General features: G+C 35.4%; 1 pseudogene; it reads right to left on the bottom strand.

The window, feature by feature from the left end:
- Positions 1 to 10,629, bottom strand: part of LOC149208361 (ABC transporter B family member 11-like) — a 43,548-nt pseudogene extending 32,919 nt beyond the window's left edge.
- Between the last annotated feature and the right edge of the window lie 4,649 nt (positions 10,630 to 15,278).

The following is a 15,278-nucleotide window of genomic DNA, read 5'->3' as shown; positions in this document are numbered from 1 at the left end:
GGGGATTTTCGACATTTTTGGTAGATATGGCAACCAGTGGCTTGAGGAATTGGGACAAGTTGGACAAAGCATCCAACTATGTCATCTGGAAGGCTAGAATATATTTCTTTCTAGATGAGCATGCCCTCAAGACATACGTTGACAGTGTGTCGGTTGAACCTACGGATGTAGATCCGCTAAAAAAGTAGAAGGCTGATATGGCAAAGGCCTAGTGGATGATCTTGGATGGAGTCAAGGATCATGTGGCGTGTCATGTTGCTAGCAGAACGACTGCTAAGGAGTTGTGGGATGCCTTGTCCATGTTATATCAGGGATCTTCCGAGTAACAGAAGATGTCCTTAGAGAAAAAACTAATCTCTACTCAGATGCGGAAGGGAGAGCATGTGGATTCATTCCTCACGAAGTTGAAGGAGACCCGTGATGAATTGTCTACTGTGGGGCATACACCTCAAGATTTAGAGTTGATTAACTGGCCCTCAATTATGTCTTAGATGAGTGGAAAGACTTTGTCCAAAGTATCCTAGGCAGAGCAGAATTTCCTAATTGGGATGAGATGTGGGCATCATGAAACAAAAGGAGCTAAGGAGAGACCTGGTCAAGGTCAAACTTGACAGAAGCATCAGCAACAATGGGTTGAAGCCCAAGGAGTAGGAGGACAATGCAACACTTGCATCAAAGGGGCAGTGGGGGAAACAAAGACGAAAGAAGGATGTCTCCAAGGTGAAGTGTTTCAGATGTGGCGAGATGAGCCACTACACATCCCAGTGTCATTTCAAGAAAAAGGACAAGAATGAGAAGCACGATCCTAAGGTTGCAGCCACAAAGATCGAACAGGAGGAGTTCACCATGACAGCCGAGATACCTCCATGAGGGAGGTGGGTTGATTTGGAGTCGTATTTCGAAAGAGCTACAGATGGGCAAGATCCTTGAGGAGTCCACCTCTTGGATCAAGATCTTGCTATGGAAGCCCAGTTTTGCAATAGTAGGATGGACTAGTGTTGGATGGCGCCGAGGAGTGTTGGGGAGACAGTTGCAGTAGCTAGGAGCGCGAGAGACTGAACAACATATAGCAGAGTTGGTAGTAGTGCAGATGGCACAGGGTAGAGGTCAGCAGCAGCACAGTAGATTCAGAGGGTCAGCACAGAGACGAGCAACAGTCAGTTCCAGCGTTCATGTGGTATCATACTGAACGTAATTAGTTCACTAATTTTGGATGTTTTTCAATTGCTTCTATCAACAACTGAGCTGCAGCATGGATGCAGTGTTAGTAGTGGTAGTGCTAGCAGCATAGCAGATGCAACATTTGAAAGGGAGTTGTAGTACAGATGTAGCATTGGTAGTGTCAGTGTGAAAGGAAACAGTACAGTTACAACAGCAGTGCAGTAGTTGGTAGACAACATTTCAGACATCAGCAGCGCAGAGGATGATGCTTCTGAGTCATAGTAGTATGTAGCAGCAGCGTATTGCTAGAGCACATTCATCGCTAAGAGGGAGTGTTGATTTTGGGTAGCATCGGATGTGCTCTAGGCCTCAAAATTTCCAGGGAGGCTTGGGTACATGCATTCCAAAGAACCCAGAAAGAGTTTTTGGAATTTCCACCAAGAGAAGATTATATTAAAATAATTAATATTTTTAATGAAGTTCTTAAGTCTAAATTTAAGAAAATTAAAATATTAATGGGTATTAATCTAATTGCGGGTGTAACTTCTAGACAAAGACGAAGATCAAGTCAAAACGATCTGAGCCTTTGATTGGGAGTTAATCTAGGCGGTTGGTTTTCCAACGAGAAGATGTAAGAAGGGGCTTAAGGGTCATTTGGAAAATACACCAAGAGAGATCAAGAAATAAATTTTCTGAAGTGAGAAGTTCTCAAGAGGAAAATTCGATTGAGGAGATTTCTTGCAGTTGAGAGGCAAGGATTGTTGGGTTGGATGATCTTCTCAAGAACCCTGAATACTCAACAAAGAAGCATAGAAACACTAGTGGAGGTAGCACAGACTGAGGAAGGACTGACGTTGGGCTAAGAGGGCCCACACAATGCTTGATGCAGAGCCAGAAGGACTAGCACAAAGGTAGAGTTGCCTTCCAACAGAAGTCTGAAATTGCTAGGGAGCTATTGGATTAGTCGGGAGGGTTGATGTCAGAGCTCCAAGAGGCAGGGAGACCTAATGCAAAGATGATGCAGAGCCTCAGAGAGCTCTACACAAGCCCATGCAATTAGTGTGAAGGGGAAGCACAGTTGTAGCCGGGGATAGTCAGTTCAGTTGTTGGATCAGAGGGATTTGCCAACTGAAGTGAGGTAATCTAACTAAGTTTTCTGCTAGTGTCTTTTTCTCTGTAACTGGATTGCCGGAAGGGCATTCAGAGTTGTATTCAAAACTATTGCTTAATAATAATAAACCCTCAGAGTTGTTGCACCGGTTTTCCCGCATTGAGTTTTTCCAGGGACACTTTTCCAAAAATAATGGTGTCTATTGCGTTGTATTTTCTTTCTTTCTCAGTTCCTTGTTTCCGTATATTAATTATTAAGTGAAGGTTGTTGTAGTATTTACTTCGATATTTACCATAGAACACATTAAGTAACTTGTATGGATTAACAAGTAGGAGAAGTAACATCAGTTTGCCGCAATATGGGTTCCTATTGTGGAATTTTCACATGAAGTAGCATACATGTGATATTCCATACTTGCCACTTTCCATCATTCCCTCTATTCTATATCCATTCTTTGAGCAGGGGGTCATTAGTCATGGGATTGGCACACTCTCATCCTCATCGTAGTGTTTGGGCTAGAAAACATTTCCCTAGAGGTTGATGTGACTAGAAGAATGATAAAAGCAAAGAAAGGCACAATAAAGGAAAAATGCAAAAATGGTTGAGATAAAAGTTAGCATGTGGGAAAAATCCTAGCATAAGCTCTACCCCCTCCCCATTAGCCATCACATGATTCCTAGAGTGCTTGATGCTCCACACATGAAAAGGAACCCCTTTATTGTTCCAACCCTGATGAGCAATAAACCATCTCATCTTAAGAGTTAATAAATTCTAAATCTCTCAAATGCAAGCTTGGCCTCTTGAGCTACACATCCATATAAAAACATTATGATAAAGAAGTAAAAGGCGCACTAGAGATGTGAAAAAAGCAAGTCAAGGAAAGGGATAACTCATGCCTCCACGACTATTCCCCCCTTGAATCTATATACCTAGGATTTTGGACCACCATTAGTTGGTCACTTGGCTATGGCCCTTGGCCTTGAAGTCTTTCGCACTCCATTACCATCATCTACGCATGCACCAATGGATTAATGGGGCCTGTCACTTCCCCTTGGGGGTTGGAAACACCTAAGAGGATTATCCATCTAGCAATTTCAAGCGTAAGAGAGGAAACACCTATATGGGACTTGGTCTAGTTAGATATTTGATGGTGATCTTTGTGTGAAGTATTGGTTGTGCCCCTAACTTTAAGTATGGGCCACTATGATGCATCTATGGTTTTAGTTACCTAATGATTGATTGATTTACACTAGATCTTGACGAGGTTTTGTTAGGTGGTCCACATCACACAACAGAGGCTTATTGAGATGATTGCCCCACCTCGTCAACACACCAGTAGAAGTTGTACTATCTAGTACAAAGAGAGATCAACTTTGTTGGTGCATCATTGCCTACCTAGAGAAGAGTGTTGGGCTATATAAGGACTTCACAATGATGCTTAGTGTTGGGGATAATGATGACGTGCCTAGTGGACCCAGGATTCCCCCAGGCTGGCCTTGACACTGTTTGATGGGCATCACAAAATCTAGAGCCTAGATGGGTCATCCTTGAGATGAAAAGGATGGGGTTGTACACCACCTTGGAGCCCCAACACTTGAGATATTCTGATGTCACGTCATTCATTTGACATATTGGCATGGAGACTTTTGATGGCTTGCACATGATCCTTAAGGAACTTCATTGAGTATGGAGAAGTCCTTAACATTGCATGACATATTGGCATGGATACTTTTGATGGCTTGCACATGATCCTTAAGGCACTTCATGGAGTATGGAGCACTCATTAACATTACCTCACACTTGAGGACTTATTGAGCTCATTTGGAGGGTGACATCACACTATTAGAGTATTAGAGCATTTGTTGTCCTTGTAGGTTAAGGCACTAGTCTACAATTGTGCTAATCAACCTTTAAACTAAATTAAATTCCCCTAAATCCTCTCTCTCTTAAACATCTAGGGTAATCACTAGGGTTTTAAAAAAACAATTGTGCATAATGTGTTGTTTTATTACATAGGGGTCATTAGTCTAACCTTAGAGAGCATGAACCCTAGCTTTGAATATTTTGGTCATATTAGGCCCTACCAAGCCCTCCACCTATCTCGGGACCTCCCAAAAAAGTCATCTTGAGCCATAGTATTAGAATACCTTGTAGGTGGCATAGGGAAGCCTCCCTTGTGGTTTAAATCACTAAATAGTAGGAGGAAGGTTGTTGAGGTAATACTGGCAACCCTTCCTCATTTTTGCCATAGACTTTGGCCCTATTCCTGGTGAGTCCATTCACTGGACCCACTAGATTTTGTGGCAATGATCCCAGGGAATACTTTTTTACACAAACAAGAATATCAACCTATTTCATGAGATTAAAGGTGTCTAAAAGGAAAATGTTTGTCATACCTTACCTACAGAATTGAAAAACAACAACTGGTTTGGGGAAGATGGGTTCATGGTACATAGTTTATGCACATTGTTTATGTTGACTGACAACCTCTATGGCTTCATGTTAAGTTTATGCACATTTTTTATGCTAAATGGGGCTACCTATTTAGCCATTTCCAATTGGTGCACTATATTTAGCTACAACATGTTATTTTCCATCATTCACTACAAAGGGATTGTTTAGCTACAACATGTTATTTTCCATCATTCACTGCATAATTTTCACTGCAAAGGGATTATTTAGCTACAACATGTTATTTTCCATCATTCACTGCATAATTTTCACTACAAAGGGATTATTTACACATAATTGCGTGCATTCAATTGAAGATTGGCCACTTGAAAGGTTGAAAGACACACATATGAAAGAGGTCGTACTTGCACATCTTCTTATGCTGGCGAGTTGTCCACATATCTTGTCTATCTTGATTGAATAACTCTTCTAGAAAAGCACATTTTAAGGTGAGGTTGTTACTACTATTTGGGATATTTGACTTGGGACCATGCTTAGAAATGCAAACAAATAAAAGACATGGGAGTGGCACAAAAAAAAAACTCACCCTCTATCCCAAAAGATAACTTACCCTCTATGACATGGCAACAACCTTTGCTATAGAGTCCCAAATCTCTCTCACACGAAGATATCCAATCACTTCATTAGTGGGCCTCCACCTTCATTGCATTTAAATTTAAACAAATTATATAATTATAAAGCAACAAATGAGTTTAATTAAAACAAGCATGGAACCATATAGTTATGTACTAGCAAACAAGTAAATTCCTCAATACATACCTCCATTGCCTTTTCCCACTACACTTTTGGAACTAAACCCAAATATAGGTTGTAAAGACCTGTTCAATTTCTCCACCCACTAAATCCCAAAAAAAGGGAAAGAAGAAAAATAGATGAATAATCATATAAGAAAAATAAAATATCACGTAAGAAAAATAGATGAAAGAGCACATAAAAAAAATAAAATATCAAATAACAAATTAGCATGGCCATGCTTAAAAAAAACACGTAAAAGTTATTTAAACAAAAAAGCACACAACAATAACGAAATATGCAACCAACAATAGCAAAAAAAGAACAAAACTAAACAAACAAACAAACAAACAAAAAGAAAAAGAAACAATAGATGGAGACATTGAGTAGTAATCCAAAATGCGTCGATGGCCAACCAAGGACACCCTGCACACGAAAGACATATTATGAATAATATATTTAATACACAAAATGTTCTAAGAGACATGAAACAAATATCTTATGAGAATATCATGATTGAAAACAAAATGTTTCCTAAGCAATATTATGCAAAAATACATCTTATGCAATCACAAAAAATCATAATTCCTTAACAAGAAGGGAGAAACAAGTACCTTTGCATTGGAATGAGAAGATATCCTTGAACTCGCTTTCTAGCTCTACACTCTCCTACACATCTGTAACTTTCTCACACAAAAATATTTATGTAGTTTCATCAATTCTCCTTTGTCTTCCTTTATCTACATTTGCATAGTATTTATTATATACATAATTCCCAAACAATATAATATGCATTCAGTTATACCTTTGTTATGGTGTCTCACATCATAGATAGATATTCAGTAGTTTCACCCATGGTCCTTCACCTTTCTTGATCTGCATTGCATCTAAATTTGAACAAACGCACATGATATAACAATGAATCAATAAATGAGTTAAATTAAAATGGAAATAAAAACCATATAATTTAGTAACAAACAAGTAAGTTCCCTCGTACATATCCCTTTCGCCTTTGCCAATAAACAAGTAAATTTCTACACACATACCTCATTCGCCTTTGCCTGCTACACTTGTGGACTCCTACACATCCACAAGTTTTATCAAATGCTGCTCCACGTTCTTTTACCTACATATGCATAACACTTGTTATATAAATAAATATAAAAAATAATATAATATGTATTCAATTATACCTTTGATATGGTGCCTCACATCACAAACATATTCAGTAATTTCACTAATGGGCCTTCACCTTTCTTTATATGTAATGAACTAAATTTCAACAAAACATACATGATACAATGATGAAAAAACAAATGAGTTCAATCAAATATGTAAGAAACCAAATAATTTAGTAACAAACAACTAAGTTCCCTCATACATACTTCTTTCGCGTTTGCGAATAAACAAGTAAATTTCACCATACATACCTCATTTGCCTTTTCCCACTACACTTGTGGACTCCTACACATCCACAAGTTTTATCAATGCTCCTCCACATTTATTTACCTACATTTGCATAGCACTTATTATATAAATAATATCAAAAATAATATAATATGTATTCAATTATACCTTTATTATGGTGCCTCAGATCACAAACACCTTTGTTATGGTGTCTCACATCACAAACATATTCAGTAGTTTCATTAATGGTCCTTCACCTTTCTTGATCCGTATTGAACTAAATTTCAACAAACATACATGATACAGTGATGAAACAACAAATGAGTTCAATTAAAATATGCATGAAACCAAATAATTTAGTAACAAGTAACTAAGTTCCTCCATACATACCTCTTTTGCCTCTCCCCATAAACAAGTAAATTCCTCCATACCCACCTCGTTCGACTTTGCAACAAACATACATACCTAAATTGCAACAAACATAAATGATACAATGATGAAACAACAAATGAGTTCAATTAAAATATGCAGGAAATCAAATAATTTAGTAATAAAAAATTATGTTCCCTCGTACATACTTATTTCGCCTTTGCTAATAAACAAGTAAATTTCTCTATACATACCTCATTCGCCTTTGCCCACTACACTTGTGGACTCCTACACATCCACAGATTTTATCGATATACATACCTCAATTGCAATAAACATACATGATACAATGATGAAACAACAAATGAGTTCAATTAAAATATGCATGAATCTAAATAATTTAGTAATAAACAACTAAGTTTCTCCATACATACCTCTTTTGCCTCTCTCACACTTTTGGAACTAAACCCAAATATAGGTTGTAAAGACGTATTCAATTTCTCCACCCACTAAATCCCAAAAAAATGGAAAGAAGAAAAATAGATGAATAATCATATAAGAAAAATAAAATATCACGTAAGAAAAATAAATGAAAGAGCACATAAGAAAAATAAAATAACAAATAACAAATTAGCATGGCCATGCTTAAAAAAGAAACATGTAAAAGTTACTTAAACAAAAAAACACACAACAATAACGAAATATGCAACCAATAATAGCAAAAAAAGAACAAAACTAAACAAACAAACAAACAAACGAAAAGAAAAAGAAACAATAGATGGAGACACTGAGTAGTAATCCCAAAATGCGTCGATGGCCAACCAAGGACACCCTACACACCAAAAACATATTATGAATAATATATTTAATACACAAAATATTCTAAGAGACATGAAACAAATATCTTATGGGAATATCATGATTGAAAACAAAATGTTTCCTAAGCAATATTATGCAAAAATACATCTTATGCAATAACAAAAAATAATAATTCCTTAACAAGGGAAAAATGAGTACCTTTGCATTGGAATGAGAAGATATCCTTGAACTCGCTTTCTAGCTTTACACTCTCCTATACATCTATAAGTTTCTCACACAAAAATATTTATGTAGTTTCTTCAATTCTCCTTTGTCTTCCTTTACCTACATTTGCATAGTATTCATTATATAAATAAATCCCAAACAATATAATATGCATTCAGTTATACCTTTGTTATGGTGTCTCACATCGTAGATAGATATTCAGTAGTTTCACCCATGGTCCTTCACCTTTCTTGATCTGCATTGCATCTAGATTTGAACAAACGCACATGCTATAACAATGAATCAATAAATGAGTTAAATTAAATGGAAATCAAAGCCATATAATTTAGTATCAAACAAGTAAGTTCCCTCATACATACCCCTTTCGCCTTTGCCAATAAAAAAGTAAATTTCTCCACACATACCTCATTTGCCTTTGCCCACTACACTTGTGGACTCCTACACATCCACAAGTTTTATCAATGCTCCTCCACGTTATTTTACCTACATTTGCATAACACTTGTATATAAATAAATATCAAAAATAATATAATATGTATTCAATTATACCTTTGCTATGGTGCCTCACATCACAAACATATTCAGTAATTTCACTAATGGTCTTTCACCTTTCTTGATCTGTATTGAACTAAATTTCAACAAAACATACATGATACAATGATGAAACAACAAATGAGTTGAATTAAATATGTAAGAAACAAAATAATTTAGTAACAAACAACTAAGTTCCCTCGTACATACCTCTTTCGCTTTTTGCGAATAAACAAGTAAATTTCACCATACATACCTCATTCGCCTTTGCCCACTACATTTGTGGACTCCTACACATCCACAAGTTTTATCAATGCTCCTCCACATTTCTTTACCTACATTTGCATAGCACTTATTATATAAATAAATATCAAAAATAATATAATATGTATTCAATTATAACTTTATTATGGTGCCTCACATCACAAACACCTTTGTTATGGTGTCTCACATCACAAACATAGTCAGTGGTTTCAGTAATGGTCCTTCACCTTTCTTGATCCGTATTGAACTAAATTTCAACAAACATACATGATACAGTGATGAAATAACAAATGAGTTCAATTAAAATATGCATGAAACTAAATAATTTAGTAACAAACAACTAAGTTCCTCCATACATACCTCTTTTGCCTCTCCCCATAAACAAGTAAATTCCTCCATACATAACTCATTCAACTTTGCAACAAACATACATACCTAAATTGCAACAAACATACATGATACAATGATGAAACAACAAATGAGTTTAATTAAAATATGCATGAAACCAAATAATTTAGTAACAAACAATTAAGTTCCCTCATACATACCTATTTCACCTTTGCGAATAAACAAGTAAATTCTCTATACATACCTCATTTGCCTTTGCCCACTACACTTGTGAACTCCTACACATCCACAAGTTTTATCGATATACATACCTCAATTGCAACAAACATACATGATACAATGATGAAACAACAAATGAGTTCAATTAAAATATGCATGAACCAAATAAGTTAGTAATAAACAACTAAGTTTCTCCATACATACCTCTTTCGCCTCTCCCTCATTTGACTTTGCAACAAACATACATACCTAAATTGAAACAAACATACGTGATACAATGATGAAACAACAAATGAGTTCAATTAAAATATGCATGAAACCAAATAATTTAGTAAGAAACAACTAAGTTCCTCCATACATACCTCTTTCGCCTCTCCCCATACACAACTAAATTCCTCCATACATACCTCATTCAACTTTGCAACAAACATACATACCTAAATTGCAACAAACATACATGATACAATGATAAAACAATAAATGAGTTCAATTAAAATATGCATGAAACCAAATAATTTAGTAACAAACAATTAAGTTCCCTAGTACATACCTATTTCATCTTTGCGAATAAACAAATAATTTCTCTATACATACTTTATTCGCCTTTGCCCACTACACTTGTGGAATCCTCAACATCCACAAGTTTTATCAATGCTCCTCGACGTTCCTTTACCTACATTTGCATAGCACTTATTATATAAATAAATATAAAAAATAATATAATATGTATTCAATTATACCTTTTCTATGGTGTCTCACATCACAAACATATTTAGTAGTTTCATTAATGGTTCTTCACCTTTCTTGATCCGTATTGAACTAAATTTCAACAAACATACATGATATAATGATGAAACAAAAAATGAGTTAAATTAAAATATGCATGAAACCAAATAATTTAGTAACAAACAACTAAGTTCCCCCATACATACCTCTTTCGCCTCTCCCCATAAACAAGTAAATTCTTCCATACATACCTCATTTGCATTTGCCCACTACACTTGTAGACTCTGCATCAACCCCAAACCCACACTATGGTTTGTCAAGGTCTTCCATAATTTCCCCACCCATTGAATGCAGGAAAAAATATTAACAAAAGAAAAATAACTCACCTCATGAGCATGTAACAAAAGAAAATAAACTCACCTCATTCGCCTTTGCTCACTACACATGTAGACTCTCCATCAACCCCAAACCCACACTATGGGTTGTCAAGGTCTTCCATAATTTCCCCACCCATTGAATTCAGGAAAAAATATGTAACAAAAGAAAATAAACTCAAAGGACACGAAAAAACAAAATACCAAACCATAAGTTAGCATGGCCATGCTCATAAATACAATGATATAAGAGCCACAACATTGAAAAACAAAATAAAACAAGAATAGAAAATGCAACGAAAAATACAAAGATATAAGAGCCATAACATTTAAACACCAAAAAAATAACAATAGAAATAAAAATGACTGACAATAGAAAAATGTAACGAAAATAATGAAAGCCAAACATAAAGGTCAAATAAAAGATAAAATTTGCATTACAACTGCAAAAGCACCCATAGCCAACAAAGGCGACCCTGCACACCAAAAAATAAAAATGTATTAAATAGAGACTAGAAAATATTCGAAAGAATATTAAATATGCATGAAAAACTATGAGAAATATGAAACATATATCCAAATATCTTATGTGAATCTTAAATATAGATTGAAAATCTTATGAGTGATGTTACGCACTACAAAGTACATCTTATGTAAACACCAAAAACCATAAATACTAAATAAGTAAGGATGGAGAAAACTATATTATTTGAAACAAGAAACATTAAATAGCATATCCTACATGAATTTCGCACCAAACGAAAATTGACCTGCACTTTACTACAATGTCTCATGAAAATATTTCAATAGCTTCATCAATGATCCACCACATTCCTTTACCTGCATTGCATTCATTAATTAAACAAATGGCTAATAATGTAAGATGGCTAAAATTTAAATAAAATCACATATGCCACAACATTGACTTTTACCCACTACAACTACGGAATCAGTGGTTGTTAGCATCTACCCTAATTTTCCACTCAATGTACCAAATACAAATAAAAATAAACACTTAAATATATTAGGAGAATATCATAAATGAAAACGAAATGTTTTCTAAGCAATATGATGCAAAAATACATCTTATGCAATCACAAAAAATCATAATTCCTCAAGAAGAAAGAAGAAGGGACAACCATTGTACTGAACTAAGAAGATATCTTTGAACTCACCTTGTGGCTCTAAACTCTCCTACACATCTGCAACTTTCTCACACAAAACTATTTTTGTAGTTTCGTCAATTCTCCTCCACCTTCCTTTATGTACATTTCCATAGCATTCATTGTATAAAATAAATCTCAAATGATGTAATATGCTAAGTCACCTAACACGGGGATTCAGGATTCAAGATTCGTGGTGTCGGGTTCGGACATGTTGACCCCCCGGAACAGGACACATAGGATTCGTTATATATATATATATATATATATATATATATATATATTAAAAATTAGATATTTCTTACACAAATTTTAATTAATGACACAAATTTATTGATTTCAAATATAGATCTTCATATATAGCTATTAGCATGCATAGTACATACAAAATTCAAATACATGTCAATCTATTATCTATTTCTTATGCTTGGCCCTCTTGCCACCACGGGAAATGTCTAATTTTTTATTCTTGTTGGAAAATCAGGATCTTTGTCATTAATATCACCCTCTAAGCATTAATATCCAGAGGTATCTTTGTCATTACCTCTGTATCTGTATAGGGATGTTTGTCATTAATATCACCCTTTAAGCATTAACATAAGATAGAACAAGCATAACATGTCAAGTCAAGATTTTGTTTGAGTGACGCGTACATTTTTAGGAGGGTCATGATATAGCCTTGTAACTTTTGATTCTTGACATCTCCCAACTGAAAGGATCTTTAATATGAAAATCAAGTGTATGACAATATACCTTAATAAGCTCCAACAAGCTGGATTGTTAGTTTTTTATCTGAAAATTCTGTTTCTGAATCAGAGCCACATCATTTTCATCATGATTATTGCATTGATTTGTATAACCATCAGTGCTTGTAGTGTTGGCTTGAAGCGATCTTAGTCGTATGATGCTTTACACTCGAGGTTTAGTCAACCATGATATATTTCATCTCAAAATCTAACAGTCTGGGAATCTCCATATTTTCTACTGTTGTTGAGTCTTGATATCCCCCAATATTTGAATTTGAATCTCTCCTATCCCTCTCTTTAGTGGGGCATTTGTATTGTAACTTTTGGCAAAATATTCACAAAAAAAAAACTATTTTGGTTGATTCCAAAGAATAGTTACCTCAATCTGCCAATCATTTACCTTTCTCTGACCCTTCTTAGGGAATGAGGTATTTGTCTTTCTGTCAATGAGAGATGTTCTTTTCTCTGTGCTACTAATAGAAATGGTATCAGATGGAGATCTACTGACAACAAAATTATTTTTTGTCAAAGATACAAAAGCAGGCTCATAAGAATGAGAAGGCTTGAGACCCACTGATAAATGGCCAGCATACATATTTTTTGCAAATTGTAGGTAAAGTGCTCAAATATGAACAAGCATTGATATCTAAAAAATAAAGGTGAATCCTAATCCTTGTGACTTGACAGTAATAGCTGCAACCTTCTTGCTAAACCAATTTGTATATATCTATAAGAAAGAAGAGGAAGATCAACCACTAGAAAATCACACTTAATCAAATTTCTATGGTAATCTGATTATAAGAAAAGAAAATTATAGGGAAAAAAAACATGTAATATGACAAAAATGTCCCAAAAATTGTAAACATATTTTCTTCCGAAAGGTTTAAAATCCAATGCATCAGAAAACCTATAAACCCAAAAATGTTGATAAAAGTATCCATTTACAATGCATAATTTGATAAGCATTCTACCAGCAGCAACATAATTTGCAGCATTGTCCGTTATGACTTGGACAACATTTTCTGCATCCACCTCCAAAATAAACACATCTAGCAAATCACATAAAGTTCTTGCATCTTTGATTTGATGAGTTGCATCAATAGATTTGATAAACATAGTCCCCTTTGGACAACTAACCAAGAAGTTTATAAGGGTTCTCCCCTTTTGGTCAGTCCAACCGTCTGACATAACAGTGCATCCTGTTTGTGCCCATGATGCCCTAAAATCCTCCAATCTTTGGGTGCAGTCACGCTTTTCATCTTGAAGAATCCGACCTCTGAGATCATGATAAGAAGGGATTTTGTACCCCGGGCCAACACTGGCAATAGCATCAACAGCAGGTTGGAAAAATGGATTATTCCTTACAATGCTGAAAGGAATATCACTCCAGAGGAGAAATTTTGCCATCAACCTATCAGCTTGTTCTTTTTCAGTTCTTTTTAGCATTGAACCGATAGTTGGTTGTGAACCAGGTGTGGTTCGAGAAACAAAAAATGATGATGCAGCTACCGGATTGACTGACGCTGCAGTAGAACCAGTGACACTTGGCCCACTTCCTTCAGCTGACCTTTTTAGTTTCCTTTTGAGTTCTTCTTTCGCCTTTCTAGCGTGCTTTAATTCTCCCAATTCTCTCATGGCTCTTTGGATAAGTTCAACATTTGTATTTATACAGGGCCCCACATCATGTCCAGGGATTTGTGCAAGGTGATACTTCAACCTGTACACCCCCCCGCGTATCTCCTTTCCACACAACTTGCAATACAAGTTTTGTCTATCATTCGGAGCTTTAGGTTCACCATATTCCCAGAAAGGATCCAATTTCCTTGGCATGTTTGCTTTTGAATTTTGAATTTGCAAACCTATGGAAAAATAAGGATTAGGAAATAGGAATTTAGGGTTACAAATTACAATTTAGCATTTACAAAATACAAATTTCCAAAATCCAAAGTTCCAAACCCAAGTTACCCAACCAAATGGCAAATGCCAAAAAACAATGAAAAACATAAACAATGTTTAAAAAAAATGAAAAAAAAAAAAATTTGGTTCCCATACTCATACCAAGTTACCCATCCCAAATCAATGAAAAAATACAAAAAAAATTTTAAAAACAAAAGGAAAATGGTGCCCATATGAAATTTTCCAACCAAAAACAATGAAAAACAAAGTTTTTAAACCAGGAAAACAAAAAAAAATTAATCTACATACCGTTTTTATGGAGAAATTTGTGATCTCCTCTTGAAATTCTCCAACAAGCACTTGGATTTGCTTCCAAACCCTTCAGCTCCTCTCTCCCAACACTTCTCCTCCTCCAACGCGCGCCCACAGTCAGAAATGACATTAAAAAAATCGCATTTCGTTATTATAACCCGTTGCCCCGCGCCTCGCCGTTTTTTTACGAAAAAATAGCATTTTTTTTCGAAAAAAACACGCTTTTTCAGAAAAAAGCAGTATAAAAAAAGTCAGTTTTTTACCGATAAAACGCGGGTTTAAATCGGCGTTTGGAAAAAATCGCGCTTTTTTGAAAAAAGCGCGATTTAAACGCGCTTTTAACAACACTGCTTATAAACCAATCAATGATGGAGTAGTTTACATGGGAAATGATGTCACATGT

This window comes from Pinus tabuliformis, chromosome 1_2, assembly GCF_031772625.1.
Source record: "Pinus tabuliformis cultivar Carrire ecotype Pingquan chromosome 1_2, CPIR1, whole genome shotgun sequence".
NCBI lineage: Eukaryota > Viridiplantae > Streptophyta > Pinopsida > Pinales > Pinaceae > Pinus > Pinus tabuliformis.
The sequence above is the reverse complement of the archived record's forward strand: the minus strand, read 5'-3'. Positions and strand labels throughout refer to the sequence as shown.